General features: G+C 41.4%; 1 protein-coding gene and 1 pseudogene across 3 annotated transcripts in view; both read right to left on the minus strand.

The window, feature by feature from the left end:
• Positions 1-16,078, minus strand: part of LOC111158993 (RAB7A, member RAS oncogene family) — a 73,795-nt gene that overhangs the window by 42,013 nt on the left and 15,704 nt on the right. The window lies entirely within an intron of this gene.
• Positions 7,573-8,648, minus strand: LOC111158994 (annotated as a pseudogene). The gene has a single exon (XR_002641392.1). The product of XR_002641392.1 is annotated as a 60S ribosomal protein L26 pseudogene (transcript).

Here is a 16,078-nt window from a genome sequence, read left to right on the forward strand (position 1 = left end):
TGCAAGGTGGTAAGACTTTAGAAAGTTAAGAAGTGTGGGAAAAGGGGCGCCTGGGTGGCTCAGTGGGTTGGGCCACTGCCTTCGGCTCAGGTCATGATCTCAGGGTCCTGGGATCAAGTCCCGCATCGGGCTCTCTGCTCAGCGGGGAGCCTGCTTCCCTCTCTCTCTCTGCCTGCCTCTCTGTCTACTTATGATCTCTCTCTGTCAAATAAATAAATAAAATCTTAAAAAAAAAAAAAAGAAGTGTGGGAAAAGTTTGTAATAAAGAATACGTAACATCCTCTGCTTAGTTTATTGGGTTGGGGCAGAAGGGCTTGAAAAGATATGAATACTGGTAAACATTGTAATTCTTGGGGAAGGTGAGCAGAAACCTTGAAGTTTCCGTTTTTGCCCTTCCCTTGCCCTTCCTCCTTACCATTTTTCATCTTTAATCTTCATACAACAAAACCTACCTGTAGTCTAGAACAAAACGACCTGTCCTTTTTATTTTTTTTTAAAGATTTTATTTATTTATTTGACAGAGAGAAATCACAAGTAGGCAGAGAGGCAGGCAGAGAGAGAGGAGGAAGCAGGCTCCCTGCTGAGCAGAAAGCCCGATGTGGGGCTTGAACCCAGGACCTGGGATCATGACCTGAGCCGAAGGCAGCAGCTTAACCCACTGAGCCACCCAGGCGCCCCACGACCTGTCCTTTTTAGTTCAATATTGTGAGAAGTATCCTCACCCCAAGAGGTTTTCAAATTTACTAACAAAGTTATAGAAAGCATTCTTACTGTATTATAATTTATATTATGATTTACTGTGGCAAAATATAAATAACATAAAATTTACCATTTTAACCTCCTTTAGCTTTATAAACAAATTCTCACAGCTACAATTCAACTTTCTTCCTCACATGTAAGAAAGACTTCCTGGCCACCTCTTCAGGTTGTAGGGAGGATTCCATGTGCAAATCGGTAAAGCAGCTTTGTAAACAATGAAACACCTTACAGAGATACACAATTTACCTGAAGTCAATATGGGACTGACTGTAGGAAATGACACGATTTTGCCTTGCCACCCCCTCCAAAAAGAAGACTGGATTTAAAAAGATTTCAGTTGCCACTAGTCCAAAACATTTTTGAGTTCACTAACCTCGAGACTAAGTGTTCTCCTGCAGCTCTAACTCACTCAAAAGCGACCCATCCTTTCATTTCTACATCTCACTTCTGTTACGGTTGTTGGATGATGAACTTCCTCACTTTTACTCAAAGGCTTAACCATCAAAAGCCTGTTGGTTAGGTGACAACTGACTTTCAGAGTCACCCAGCTGTTCACAAACCAGACACTAGTTCTCTGAATTGTAAGCTGTATCTGAGAAAAATGCAATGCCTGGGTGGTTCAGTCGGTTAAATGTCTGCCTTCTGCTCAGGTCGTGATCCCAGGGTCCTGGGATGGAGCCCCACCTAGGGCTCCCTGCTCAGTGGGGAGCCTGCTTCTCCTTTGCCCTCTGCTGCTCCCCCTGCTTGTGCTTGCTCTTTGTCAAATAAATAAATAAAATCTTTAAAAAAAAAAGGGATCTGAGAAACAGAGGTATATGAAGGATCAGTATAAAGATGCTCTGGGACCTGTCTTTAGGAAAGAGTGACTCTATTATTAATGCCAAGTTTATCAGTCAGGGTTTCCAAAGAAAACAGAACCAAGAGAACCACCAAGATGGAGGAAGAGAACCTAATGGCTCTGCTGGGACCATACAGAAGCTCACAGTTTGCTAATTACTTTCAAGGGAGATTTAAAATATGTTGTTAGGGGCGCCTGGGTGGCTCAGTGGTTAAAGCCTCTGCCTTCGGCTCAGGTCATGATCTCGGGGTCCTAGGATCGAGTCCCGCATCGGGCTCTCTGCTCAGCAGGGAGCCTGCCTCCTCCTCTCTCTCTCTGCCTGCCTCTCTGCCTACTCGTGATCTGTCAAATAAAAAAAAATAAATAAAATAAAATGTTGTTAAATATAAACTTCATATATATAAGATTTACCTATGTAACAATGTGTAAGATCACATAAATACATACAGAATTATACACACACACACACACACACACACACACACACATATATATAAAGTTTATATATGTGACATTTATTACAAGTAAGTAGCTCACACAATTACAGAGACCAAGAAGTCCCAAGATCTGCAGTCTAAGGGCCTGAGAACCAGGACAGCCAATGGTCTAAGATCCAGTCTGAGTTTCACGGCAGGAGAAAACCTTCAAATGGAGATGAATTCTCTCTTGTTCAAGCTTTTTGCTTTACTCAGGACTCTTCACAACTGGACAAGGGCAATCTGCTTTGCATAGTCTACAGATTCAAATGTTAATCTCTTCCAGAAAGACCCTTGCAGAGACATCCAGAGGAATGTTTTAACCAAGTAACTGGGCATCCCTGCCCCAGTCAAGCTGCCATGTGAAGGTCAGCAGCCGGCCAGGGCTAGATATGAAAAGCTAACAGAAGCTCAGCCACTTGAGGTTTCAGGTAAAAAAATGCGGAACTGTAATGCTTAAGCACAAGGCCCAGCTCTTCAGGCTGAAAAGGAAATGCTAAAGAACAGAAATGTACGAAGTTTCACAACACTTTGTTTCTCTTTCAAAAGTTATTGAAAGGAAGGTTTAACTGGACTGAAACTGTGCTAGTTAAGATTTTGGCAAAATAAAGATCCACCTGCCCAACTGGATCACCAATGCACAGCTTGCTCGGACAACATTTTAGAGACGTCATTACGAAGTACTAATTTAAGGTGGAAACACAACACTACCATGAAAACAAGGAAAAAGGATGAACATTTCATATTCCGTAACTCCACGTGCTTCCCCACCACATGACACTGCACGGCTGAGCACACTATGAGGTGGTAATAAATACATGATTTATGAAATCACATTTCAAGGTCAGAGATCTGTCCATTAAGATGCAGTCTGGATTTGAGAGGAAGAGTTTGGATGAAGAAAAGGTACTGATCTTAATTTCCTCATCTGTAAGAACATCACACTGCGGTGTTGTGGTGATGGCAACATCACCATCTATTTCCAGAACTTTTTCATCACAGCAAACAGAAACTCCATACAGATTAAGCAATAATAACCTAGGTCCCGCTCCTCTAGCCCTTAATAATCTCTACTCTACTTTCTATGAGTTGTCCTTTTTTTTTTTTAAGATTTTATTTATTTATTCGACAGACAGAGATCACAAGTAGGCAGAGAGGCAGGCAGAGAGAGAGAGAGGAGGAAGCAGGCTCCTCGCAGAGCAGAGAGCCTGATGTGGGGCTCGATCCCAGGACCCTGGGATCATGACCTGAGCCGAAGGCAGAGGCTTAACCCACTGAGCCACGCAGGCGCCTCTGAGTTGTCCTTTTTTAAACAGCCCAGGGAAGTGGGATTACAAAGTATCTGTCCTCACCTACAGTGTACCTCAGCATGGTGTTTCCCAGGTTCAACACATGGCATGCATCAGAACTTTTTTCCTACAGTGACTACCATGCCATTGCATGTAAATAATACCACATCTTGCTTATCCTTTTTTATTAATTTTATTTAAGTTCGAGTTAGTTAACATATACTGTATTTTGCTTAGTTTTTTCACCTGCTGATGTGGGTTGCTTCTACTTTTTGACTCTCATTCTGTTATGAACAACAGTGTATCAGTATCTGTTCTGAGATCCTATTTTTAAATCTTTTAGGTGTATACCTAAAAGTGAGTTTGCCAAGACATACAGTAACTCTGTTTACATTTTTAAGGAACAACCAAACTGCTTTCCATAGCACCAGCACTGTTTCAACTTTTTTTTTTTTTTTTAATTTATTTGACACAGAGAGAGAGAGAGAGAGATCACAAGTAGGCAGAGAGAGGAGGAAGCAGGCTCACTGCTGAGCAGAGAGCCCGATGCAGGGCTCCATCCCAGGACCCTGAGATCATGACCTGAGCTGAAGGCAGAGGCTTAACCCACTGAGCCACCCAGGTGCCCCCTGTTTCAACTTCTTAACAGCAATACACAAGGGTTCCAATTTTCCAGGTCCTGCCCAACACATGCTTTTTAAATTAATTTATCTGACAGAAAGAAAGAGCAGGAAAAAGCACAAGCAGGGGGAGTGGCAGAGGGAGAAGTAGACTCCCCAGGGCTCAACCCCAGAACCCCGGGATCATGATTTGGGCCAGAGGCAGACAAAGATGCTAAGGCTTAACTGACTGAGCCACCCAGGTGAGCCCCCCACCCCCATCTTTTAAATAACAATCAGTGTGCAGTGGTACTTCATTGTTGGTTTGATTTGTATTTCCCTAATGACTAGTGACATGCATTTTTGTATGTGTGAATTAGCCATTTGCATATCTTCTTTGAAGAAATGTCCATCCAGGTCTTGTGCCAGTTTTAATTGAGTTTCATGTTCTTGAGTTGTAGGAGTTCTTACATATCCTGAATACTAATTCCTTATCAGATATATGATTTACAGGTATTTTCTCTTATTCTGATTGTCTTTTTACTCTCTTGATAGTGTCTTTACAGTTTTTAATTTTGATGAAGTCCAATTTACCTGTTTTTCCTGTCATTGTCTGTGCTTTCAGGGTCATAGCCACAAAATCACTGTCAAATCCAATGTCATAATTTTCCCCCTATATTTACTTTCAAGAATTTTATAGTTTTAACTCTTAAAGCCTTTGGTTTGATCTAATTTTTGTACATGGTTAATAAATAAGGGTCAAGCTTACTCTTTTGCAGGTAGAGTTTCCCAGGACCACTACCATTTGTTGAAGACACTGTCCTTTTACCACTAAATGGACTCAGCACCCCTGTGCAAGTTCAACTGATCCTGTACGTGAAGGTCAATTTCTGGGCTCTATATTCCATTGATCTACACATGTTCCCTTATGCCAGTACCACAACATTTTGATTACTGTAGCTTTGCAGTAAGTTTTGAAATCATGAAGTGGGAGACTTCAACTTTGTTTTGAGCTTTCAACAGTGTTTTCACTATTCAGAGTCCCATGATGTTCTAGCTGAATTTTAGGATGTGTTTTTCTATTTCTGCAAAAAACAGTCATTGAAATTTTATTGCACTGAATATGTAGATGGCTTTGGGTAGTATTGTCATCCTAATGAAATTAAGTTTTCTAAGCCAAAAACGTGACATGCCTATCTTTTTATATCTTCTTTAATTTTTCCCAGCAGTTTTATAGTTCTCAGTTTACAGGTCTTTCATACACTAAGTTAATTTTTTAAACTCAATTTTTAAAAAAAATTCCAGTAGAGTTAACATGCAGTTATATTAGCTTCAGATGTACAATACAGTGACTCAACACTTCCACACATCACCAGGTGCTCATCCTAAGTGCACCCCTCAATACCCATCACCAATTTCACCCATCACCCCACCTGCCTCCCCTCTGGTGACCATGAGTGTGTTCTCTAGAGTTAACAGTCTGTTTCTTGGTTTGTGTCTTTTTTTTTTTTTTTTTTTTTTTTGGCCTTTGCTCATTTGTTTTATTTCCTAGATCCCATATATGAGTGAAATCAGATAGTACTGGTCTTTCCTACCAAGCTAATTTTACTTTTTTTGATGCTATCATAAGTGGAACTGTTTTCCTGGTTTCCTCTTTGGCTAGGTTCATTGTTAGTATACAGAAATGCAACTGGTTTTTGTGTGTTCACTTTCTCTCCTGCAACTTTGCTGAATTAGTTTATTAGTGCTGTCACAGGTTATTTTCATTTTTTAGTATGAAATCTTTAGATATTCTACATATATAAGATCACGTCATCTGCATCTACTCTTTCCTTTCCCATATGGATGTCTTTTCTCTCTCTTCCTTGCCAAACTGCTCTGGTTAGAACTTCCAGTACAGTTATGAATAGAAGTAGTGGCAAGTGGGCATTCTTGCCTTGTCCCTGAACTAAATCAGAGGAAGCACTATCATATCAGTCTTTTACCAGTATGATGTTCACTGGGTGCTTTTCATATATGGCTTTTATCATGCTGAAGTAACAGTCTTCTATTCCTAGTGTTTCGAGTCATGAAAGGCTGCTGAATTTCGTCAAAGGCTTTTTCTGGATCAGTTGACATGATCATGTATTGTTTTTTTTTTTGTTCCTTTCATTCTATAAATGTGTACTATACCGATCACTTTTTCGATGTGCAATCATCCTAGCATTCCAGGAACAAATCCCACTTGCTCGTGGTGTATAATCTTTTTAACAGACTGCTTAATGTGATTTACTGGTATTTTAAGCTTTGCGCAGTGGCAGTATCGTAGCCAATGAGGTTTATCCGAGGTGCGATTATTGCTAATTGATTTACTGGTATTTTATTCAAGATTCTCAAATCATTGTATTTGTAAGGGCTACTGACCTGTAGTTTAATTTTTGTAGCATTTGCTCGGCCTTGGTTATCAGAGCAATGTTGGCTCATAGAATGAAAATTTAGTAAGTGTTCCTCCCCTCTTTGATTTCTTTGATAACTAAATGTTAGTTAGTTAGCATTCACTAGTGAATCTATTTGCCAGTAGATCTCAGGATCCGATTTGATCTCCTTACTTGACAAAAGTACGATTTTTATTGAGTTGGTTTTGATAGTTTGTGTTTCCAGGAACTTATTAATTTTATCCAGGTTATAAAAATCTATTGTACAAGTGTTCACAGGACTCTTATAATCCTTTTTTACCCCCTGTAGAATAGGTAGTAAATTCCCAATAAAGTTCATTTCCAATTTTAGAAATGGGAGTTGTTTTTCTTTAAGTCAATCCAGCTGGGACTGTGCTCAGCCCGGGGTCAAGCATTGAGATTCCCACCCTCTCCTCCCCTTCTGCCCTCCCTACCCCCTACTTGTGTCTGCTCCCTCTCAAATACATAAATAAAATCTTAAAAGAGAGGTTTCTTTTTTTTCCCCAATGTTAGCATTTATCGCTATGAATTCCTCCCTTAGCACTGCTTTACTGTGTCCCATAAGTTTTAGTATATCGTGTTTTCATTTTATTCATCTCTAAGTATTTAAAAATTTCCCTTGTGATTTCATCTTTGGCCCACTCCACTGGTTCTTTAAGAGCATGTTTAACATCCGCAAATTTGTGAATTTTCCAGTTTTCCTCCTGTTACTGATTTCTAACTTCATTTCACTATGGTCAGAAAAGAAATTTGTATGATATCTATCTTGCTACCAAGACTTACACTGTGGCCTAATAGCAGGTGTGTCCTACAGAAGGTCCCATGTGCACTTGAGAAGAACACATGTGCTGTTTCTGGGTGGGGTCCTGTATGTGTCTCTTAGATCTGGTTGGGTTATTGTTATTGAAGTTCTCTATTTCCTCACTTCTGTTCTCTGTCTGGTTCTACCCACTCTTGAATATCATTGTAAAATTATCTACTTCTTCCATCTTTTTGTCAATTTTTGCTTCATAGAATTTTTTTCATTTTGACTGTTTTTAAAGATTTTATTTATTTGACAGAGAGAGCGAGCATAAGCAAGGGGAGCTGCAGAGGGAGCAGGAGAAGCAGCCCAATGTGGGGCTCAATCCCAGGACCCTGGGATCATGACCCCAGCCAGAGGTAGACGCTTAACAGACTCAGCTACCCAGGCGACCCTTAGCTGTTTTTATTTAAAGTTGCATATAAGATTATTCTACTCCTGCATCTTCTCAATTGTTTCTTCCTTATATATGCCCTTTTCCTTTCCTACTTGGCAAAATCTGGCTTTGTGTTCAAGGACTTTTTGGCGGTCTTTGTCCAGTTTTAGTCTAGTGATAACCACCCTGCTAGAGTGAACGCCCACACAGACAGTTGGGCCATCCGCCTTCTCTCGCTGTACTCGTTCAATGTAGAGGACATGCCTCTTCCTGCAAACCTGGGATAATTTGCCAATTTGCTGACCTTTGTAGTGTCCTCGCACAACCTGCACTTCATCATCCTTTCGGATGGGCACGGATCGAACCTTTTACTTCCATCTCAGCTCTTTGGAAAGAGGAAAAGACATGATCTTCCTGTGAATGTGGGATGGTGCACTGAAATGCCATTTACAGTTTTTGCTCTGGTCAAAAGTCACAAAGGGATTAAACTTCATGTTGGCTGAGGGCACTTGCGCCATGGCCACAAAAGGGAAGGGCTGCTTCATATAATTTCCTGACCTGTCATTACATGTGTAAATGTTTACCATTATTTTATCTTCTTGCTGTACTGAACCTTTTATGTCCTTCTTTGTCCCTTGCAAATTTTTCCGATTTAAAATCTATCTTGACTCATCTCAGTACAGCCACCCCAGCTCTCTTTTGGTTACTATTTATGTGAATTCTCTTTTCCCACTCTTTCATATTAAAATTTTTTGTGTCTTTGGATCTAAACTGAGTCTCTTGTAAATAAATAATTGGATCAGGTTTTTCTAGCCAATCTGCCAATCTGTCTTTTTCCAGTTTAATGCATTTATATTTATAGAAATTACTGTTAAGGAAGGACTTAATTCTGTCATTTTGGTGTCTGTGTTCTGTAAGCCTTACAGCTTTTTTGTTATTCTGCACCACTATCTTCTTTTGTGTTCAGCTGATTTTTACTTTGGTAGTAAAACATTTTAAGTCCCTTCTCATTTCCTTTTGTGTGTACTCTACAGCTATTTTATTTGTCATTATCCAGCAGCTTTACAGATGTTAATAATGTACCTTATTGTGTTGTATGTGACAAAACTCTTTCCTACAATACTGTGATGCCAACAGACATATCATCATTTTGAGACCAGAGTTTAAGCAAAAGGAAATGAATATTTTAAGTGTAAATGCTGAAGTATTTAATGCCAGAAATTATTACAGATTTCCAAACTAGAAAGGAAAAGCCCAGTGAAGCACAACAGATTTTAATTTTCAATAAAGTAAATATTACTCTCTAATAATCCACCTAAACAGAAAGCTCTTGGAGTCCCTTGGGGGGGGCAGGGAGGCATGGTGCCTGGGTGGCTCAGTCAGTTAAGTGTCTGACTCTTTCATGATCTCAGAGTTGTAAGACTGAGCCCTGCACAGGGCTTCCTGCTCAGCAGGGAGGCTGCTTCTGATATTCTCTCCTCACCACCCCCACCCACGCTTCCCACTTTCTCTAAGAAATAAACAAATCTTAAAAAAAGAACAAGAAAGTGATCCGAAGGGGCACGTGCACCCGCATGTTTATAGCAGCAATGTCTACAATAGCCAAACTATGGAAAGAACCTAGATGTCCATCAACAGACGAATGGATAAAGAAGATGTGGTATATATACACAATGGAATACTATGCAGCCATCAAAAGAAATGAAATCTTGCCATTTGCGACGACGTGGATGGAACTAGAGGGTATCATGCTTAGTGAAATAAGTCAATCGGAGACAGACAACTATCATATGATCTCCCTGATATGAGGGAGAGGAGATGCATCATGGGGGGTTAAGGGGGTAGGAGAAGAGTAAATGAAACAAGATGGGATTGGGAGGGAGACAAGCCATAAGTGACTCTTAATCTCACAAAACAAACTAAGGGTTGATGGGGGGAGGGGGGGGTTGGGAGAGGGGGGGTGGGATTATGGACATTGGGGAGGGTATGTGCTACGGTGAGTGCTGTGAAGTATGTAAACCTGGCGATTCACAGACCTGTACCCCTGGGGATAAAAATATATTATATGTTTATAAAAAATAAAATTAAAATAAATAAATAAATAAATAAATAAATAAATAAAAAAGAACAAGAAGTCTTAAGACCAAAAAGTGAGAAAACCCTTGTAGATTATCCCCAGCATTACTTGTCCATTTCTTGCCCTCCACCACTGCAATGGAATTACAAACACCCATCTGGGCCCCTGGCTGGGCCTAGGTTTTTGGTCCTTAAAGCCCTGAAAGCTTGTTTTTGGTGACCTGATGGACTTTGGTACCTGACAGGTTGTTTTCTCCTTTTTTTCTTTCCATCTTGTTTTCTTTTTTCTTCATTCTTCATTCTTTTGTTTTTCCCTTTTTTTTTTTTTCTATTTTCCTTTTTCTTTTTGGTTCTATTTTCTTATTTTTCTTCATTTTCTTTTCTCACTTTTTTATTTTATTAGCGTAATTAGTAAGCATAATTTTATTTTCTATCATTAGTATTAGTGTTGTTAGCACAGTTGGCACTGCCACTTAGAATGGTTAGCAGATCACCATGCAGTAGGGCCTTGCAGCCATCTCTGGTAACTAATTACCCATATCTTCATTTATGAGCTCCAATTATGAGACCATTGGGCAGGGTAACTTTGCAATGGTGAAGGTGGCCCAGCACATCTTGACAGGGACAGAGGCTGTGAAGGTCATTAAGGAGAGTCAGCAGAGCTCCTCCCGTTTCCAGGCACTTTTCCATGAAGCACTTTTCTATGAAGCACACAGCACAAAGACCCTGAATCACACCAATATTGTAAAGTGGAGGTGACTGACACTGAGGAAGCACTATTCCTTGTCTGGGAGTACGTTAGTGGAGGAGACCTGTTTGGTTGTTTACAGTGGACCATGGCCACATGACAAAGAAGCCAGAGGCAAATTCCAGCAGCTAGTAGCCACTGTGCAGTAGGGAATAATCCACAAGGACCTGAAGCAGAGAACCTGCTTTGTGACACTCGACTGAAAGTAAAAACTGCAGACTTTGGCCTGAGCAATGAGTTCACCACTGGCCATAAGCAGAAAACCTATTTTAAGAGCCTCCCTTATACTACCCCAGAACCCTTCCTGTGCCAAAAGTACAATGATCCAAAGTCACCCTCAGCCCCACACTCCCCCCTTCACCCACTCTGAATATGTGAAATGTGAATGTGTGAAACATGCTAATCATTCTGTCACCATCGTCACTGGTGTCCCTGCCTTCTGTGGGAGAGGACTAATGAGAGCTATGAAAGAAGATCCTAAAGGGGCAATACCACATTCCAATATCCTTACCTCTTGAATGTGAAAACCTCAAGAAAACTATGACCCTCAACCCCAGCAATAGAGGAACATTAGAAAATATTATGAGGGATCCATGGATAAATATGGCCAGAAGGAGAAACTCAGATCTTACATAAAGTGCCTCATGACAAGAAGGACCCCCAGGGTGACCAAGGTCGTGAACATGGGCTATGGGTGGGATCCAGGACTCACGAACAGCACTGGAAGTACCAGAGTGTGATGGCCACCTTAGTGACGCCAAGAAACCCAAGGTGGAGGGCCACCCCCATGATAGGAAGTCCCTCCTCCCCTTCTGCTGACCCTAATAACTGCATTCTTCCCCCAACCTGGCAGGTTCAGCAGGTGTCTGACAATGCAGTAAACAATACGTGCGGCAAGCCTGCTATTCCCACCTGGCTCTGCAAGGTGGAAAATCAGCAGTGGAGGAGTACCAGAGCTCAGAGTAGAAGCCCATGGCACCTGCCAGTCCTGCACCTCGTCTGGAGTCAAGGACCACCCTCCCAGCTCAGCCCCCTACCAGTGGCCCTCGGACCTCCTCCACCTCCAGCAGCAGAAGCACAGCACCAGAGGGAACCAACTGTCCTCAATGTGTGTCCGTAAGAAGAAATTCTTTGCAAACCACGCAGCCTGATGGCATGACCCAAATCTCTCCCTCTTGTCACAGCCAGGGCCAACGGAGACGGCTGACAGGCTCCTCTTTATTCTAAGACACTTCTGTTTTAGGCTGTCCAGCAAGAATCAGAAAAGCAAACAAAATACAGCGAAGACAACTGAATCTCTCAAGGTGGGTGGCCAAGGCAGAAATCAAATCAAAGACCATGGGGAGGTTGACTTGCACTCCCTGAAGTTTAGATGAGAAGAAAGAAGATGCTGAGCTCCATCGAGCCTGACAATACAGTACAGATCAGCCAGAGACTAGGCACAAAACAGCTGCAGACGGGAGCAATGTAAGAAGTAAAGGCTGTGTGCGTGAGATGCTTGGGGAAGAGGACTTGGTTATTACTGATAAGGAAAGATTTACTTTTGCCACATACCATTTGTTTTCCGTATGTCTATGTTCCCATTGTTCAACTCTTCATTTACTGATATTTTTTGTATTTAATGGAATTTTTAATGTAATTTTTTCCACGGGCTCTGCATCATTCCTTCTCCAGCTGAAGGAGCAGCCACGATACGGACTGTTGCTGGGTGTCTCGGCTAAGTGAAAACTACTGGGGGGTCTTGCTCCTGCAGTTAAATGTTCCAGCCCAGGATGACACGTCACATCGGCTTACAGCTCACTGGCTAGAATGAGTCACACCATACAAGGAACTAAGGAGCGTGATTCTGTTGTGGACCTGGAAAGCATACAGTTGGAAATATTTGGGAACTAGGATGAGTTTTACAGTGGCTTGCTATAGTAATAATAAATGTAATTTTTAAGATATTATTTACTTGAGAGAGAGAGAGAGATCGTGCACGCACTCAAATGGGGAGAGGGATACAGGAAGAGGGAGAAGCAGACTCCCTGCTGAGCAGGGAGCCCAACACAGGTCTCGATCCCAGGACCCCAGGATCATGACCTGAACTGAAGGCAGGCACTACATGACTGAGCCACACAGGTGTCCCTGGCATCCATGATTTCTGATGAGCAATCAAGTGTGAACATCTTTAGAATTCCTTATATATGACAAGCTGATTCTCTTGCTTTCAAGTTCTTGTTACTTTGCAAATTCAAGTTACAACTTGATTGTAATGTGTCCTGGTGTAGTTTTCTTGAGTTTATCCTCCTTGGAATTCATTAAGCTTCTTAGATGTGTAAATTCATTAAATTCTGGAAGTTTTGGGCCATCTGATTTTCACAAATGTTTTCTCTCTAAATATTCTACCTCTGGAGCGCCGATGAAGTGTATTTGGCATGGATGATGATGTCCTGCAGATCTCTCAGGCTGTGTTCATCTTTCGTAATTCTTTCTTTCTTTCTGTTCCCCAGGCTGAATAATTTTGATGGTCTTCAGCTTGCTAATCGTTTCTTCTGTCTGCTCACATCTGCTGCCAAACCCTTCTAATAAATTTCATTTTGGGGCGCTTGGGTGGCTTAGTTGGCTGAGTGTCTGACTCTTAGTCTGGGCTCAGGTCATGATCTCAGGTTTGTAAGATTGAGCCCTGCACCGGGCTCCCTGCTCAGCAGGGAGTCTGCCTGAGATTCTCTCTCCCTCTCTAAAATAAATGAATAAATCTTTAAAAAAATTTTCATTTCAGTTACTGTACTTTTTTTTTCTGCTCCAGAATTTGTTCCCTTTTTATAATTTCTTTCTTGATGGTCTCATTTTGTGCAGACATTGTATATTCTCAATTACCTTTAGTTCTTTGTCCATGATTTCCTCTGGCCAAGTAATTTAACACAGTGGATTTAAAGTCTTTTTTCTAAAAACAAGAGTTATTTACTTATTTATTTTAGAAAGAGAGAGCGTGCAAGGGCAAGCAGGGGAGAGGGAGAGGGAGAGAGAAGCAGACTCCTTGCTGAATACGGAGCCCAAAAATGGGGCTCAATCCCACGACCCCAGGATAATGACCTGAGCCAAAATCAAGAGTTGGGATGGTCAGCTACACAGGTACCCCAATTTAATGTTTTAATTTTTAATTCCAATGTCTAAGCTTCCTCTGCGATGGCTTCTGTCCAGTTCCTTTTTTTCCTGTGAATGGGTCACATTTTCCTGTTTCTTCATATGCTTCACTTTTTTTTCTTGTTGAGAAATGAACATTCTGAGTATTATAATGTGGTATCCTGGAAATCTCACTCCCCTGTTCCTCAGGGATTGCTGATTGTTGTTTGCTGAGAGCTGGAATTGTCCATTTGTTAGCACAGCACTCACTTAGGAAAGATCAGCAGTCTATCCCTTCATGAAGTACATCTCCATCCAATCAGGTTCCACAGTTCCAAGATAGTTGATTCCAAAATACTCTTTCCAGGTCAACGGCTGACTTTGTAGAGGGACTGACCTCTAATGCTTCCCACTCCGTCATCTTGTGTGACATCACTGTAGTCTATAGTCTTTTAATTTAAGTGTCAGTAAACTGGTCCAATTTTCACACCCTGACCAAACTTATTCAAGCCTCTGAATCACGGCTAATTCTCTCAGCAGAAAATGCATGCATATTTTTTGGACATAAGTATGATTTGTTTTCTAGTTTTAGTAAAGGATCAGGATGAGTCTTTCTTTCCTTAAATGTTACCATCTTTCTTGAGGTGCTTGGGTGGCTCAGTCGGTTAGGCATCTGCCTTAGGCTCGGGTCGTGGTCCCAGGATCATGGGATCATTGGGCTCCCTGCTCACTGGGAAGCCTCCTTTCCCTGCTTGTGCTCTCTCTCTGGCATATAAATAAATAAAATCTTTTTAAAAAAAAAATGTACCATCTTTCTTAAATCTCTTGTGACTACAGAAGACCATCACAGGAAAGGAAATGATAAGCGGCAGAAGACAAAGATCATCTAATAGCACAGATTGAAAATACCAAACTGGTGGCTCCTGGGCTTAAGTACTGTTCAAAATACTAAAAGTGGTATGTAGTATTAAGAGAGAGGTGGCTGACTGGGAGCATGACATAGAATTTACTTTAGAATTTAATTTATTCTGGGTACAACTGTCCAGTGCTCTGAAGGTAGAGCTGGAGTTAATACTTCTAACTCTGTGCTCAGAACACATTAGGGACTTGAATATTTGCTAAAATATTTAGCTTCCCTTGTCTTAATAGAGGCATCTTTCTGGAAGCATACATAAGAAAGGATACAAAGAATGCTCCATACAGGTAAAGTACTTAGTTCTCACTCCAGAAACCCTCTCTCTAAAACATGGCTTTTTTGGGGGGCACCTGGGTAGCTCTATCAGTTGGGCATCCGACTTTTTTTTTTTTTTTTAAGATTTTTTTATTTATTTACTTGACTGAGAGAGGGAAAGAAGAAGCAGGCTCCCCACACATCAGGGAGCCCAATGTGGGACTCAATCCCAGGACCCTGCAATCATGCCCTGAACTGAAAGCAGACCCTTTACCAACTGAGCCACCCAGGCACCCCGGGCATCTGACTCTTGATTTCCACTCAGGTCGTGACCTTGGGCCATGCATGGGGCTCCACACTCACCACAGAGTCTGTTTGTCTCTCTCCCTCTGCTCCTCTCCCTGCTCTCTCTCTCTCTCAAATAAAATCTTTAAAACAAGCCTTTTTTGAAGCAATAAATTTGTATCAGCAGGATACACTGGGAGTTACAATGTTTGGAAAATTAAGGTTCTAACGGTCAGCAATTTCCCCCAAACACAGTCTTCCTCCAAAAACAGCCAAAATACCTCAACAATTTTAATCTGTCAATGGCTGTGAATATGAACGAGTTTTCACTATGACATTATCATTGGTTAGGAGCAACAGGGGAAGTCTGGAACTTCTATTCAGTTATCACCAGAAATGGATACAAATAAGGGTACCACACCATGTCAGCACTGCCCATGCATCTTTGGTTAGCGAGCAATCTTATTTTTTTTGGAGCAGTTAGCTCTGTTTCCTCTTTCACCGTTGCTGTTGCGCTTGCAAGCACAAGATGCCTGCCTCCATCTGCACAAAACCTGTCAAATAGGTGTCCCTGCTTTTAGAGCCACGGTCACCATCTTAGACGAGGCTTGCACATATCCTACCTATGCTATTTTAGTTGTAAATCCTTTGAACTAGAATAACGTCCCTCATATTTTATTATTTCCTTTCAAATATGTAAATATGGGGGCGACTGGGTGGCTCAGTGGGTTAAAGCCTCTGCCTTCAGCTCAGGTCATGTTCCCAGGGTCCTGGGATCGAGCCCCGCAGCGGGCTCTCTGCTTAGCGGGAGGCCTGCTTCCCTTCCTCTCTCTGCCTGCCTCTCTGTCTACTTGTGATCTCTATCAAATAAAAAAAAAAAAATCATAAAAAACCCACAAATATGTAAATATGGACAGATTATCATGATGAAATGTGGTTAATATGAAAATGAGAGTACCACAAATATGTCTGCCTTTGTTTACATCATAGTACTTCCTACCTCGCCTCTTGAATAATCACATATCCCAAAAAAACAAAGCCTGCCACACTGAGTAGCAGTGTATACCAGGCCAGCTTTCTTACTGTATTCAGCCCCAATCTTTCCTCCTCATTTTTGAG

Source organism: Enhydra lutris, unplaced genomic scaffold, assembly GCF_002288905.1.
Source record: "Enhydra lutris kenyoni isolate GAN:26980312 unplaced genomic scaffold, ASM228890v2 scaffoldscaffold66, whole genome shotgun sequence".
Lineage (NCBI taxonomy): Eukaryota > Metazoa > Chordata > Mammalia > Carnivora > Mustelidae > Enhydra > Enhydra lutris.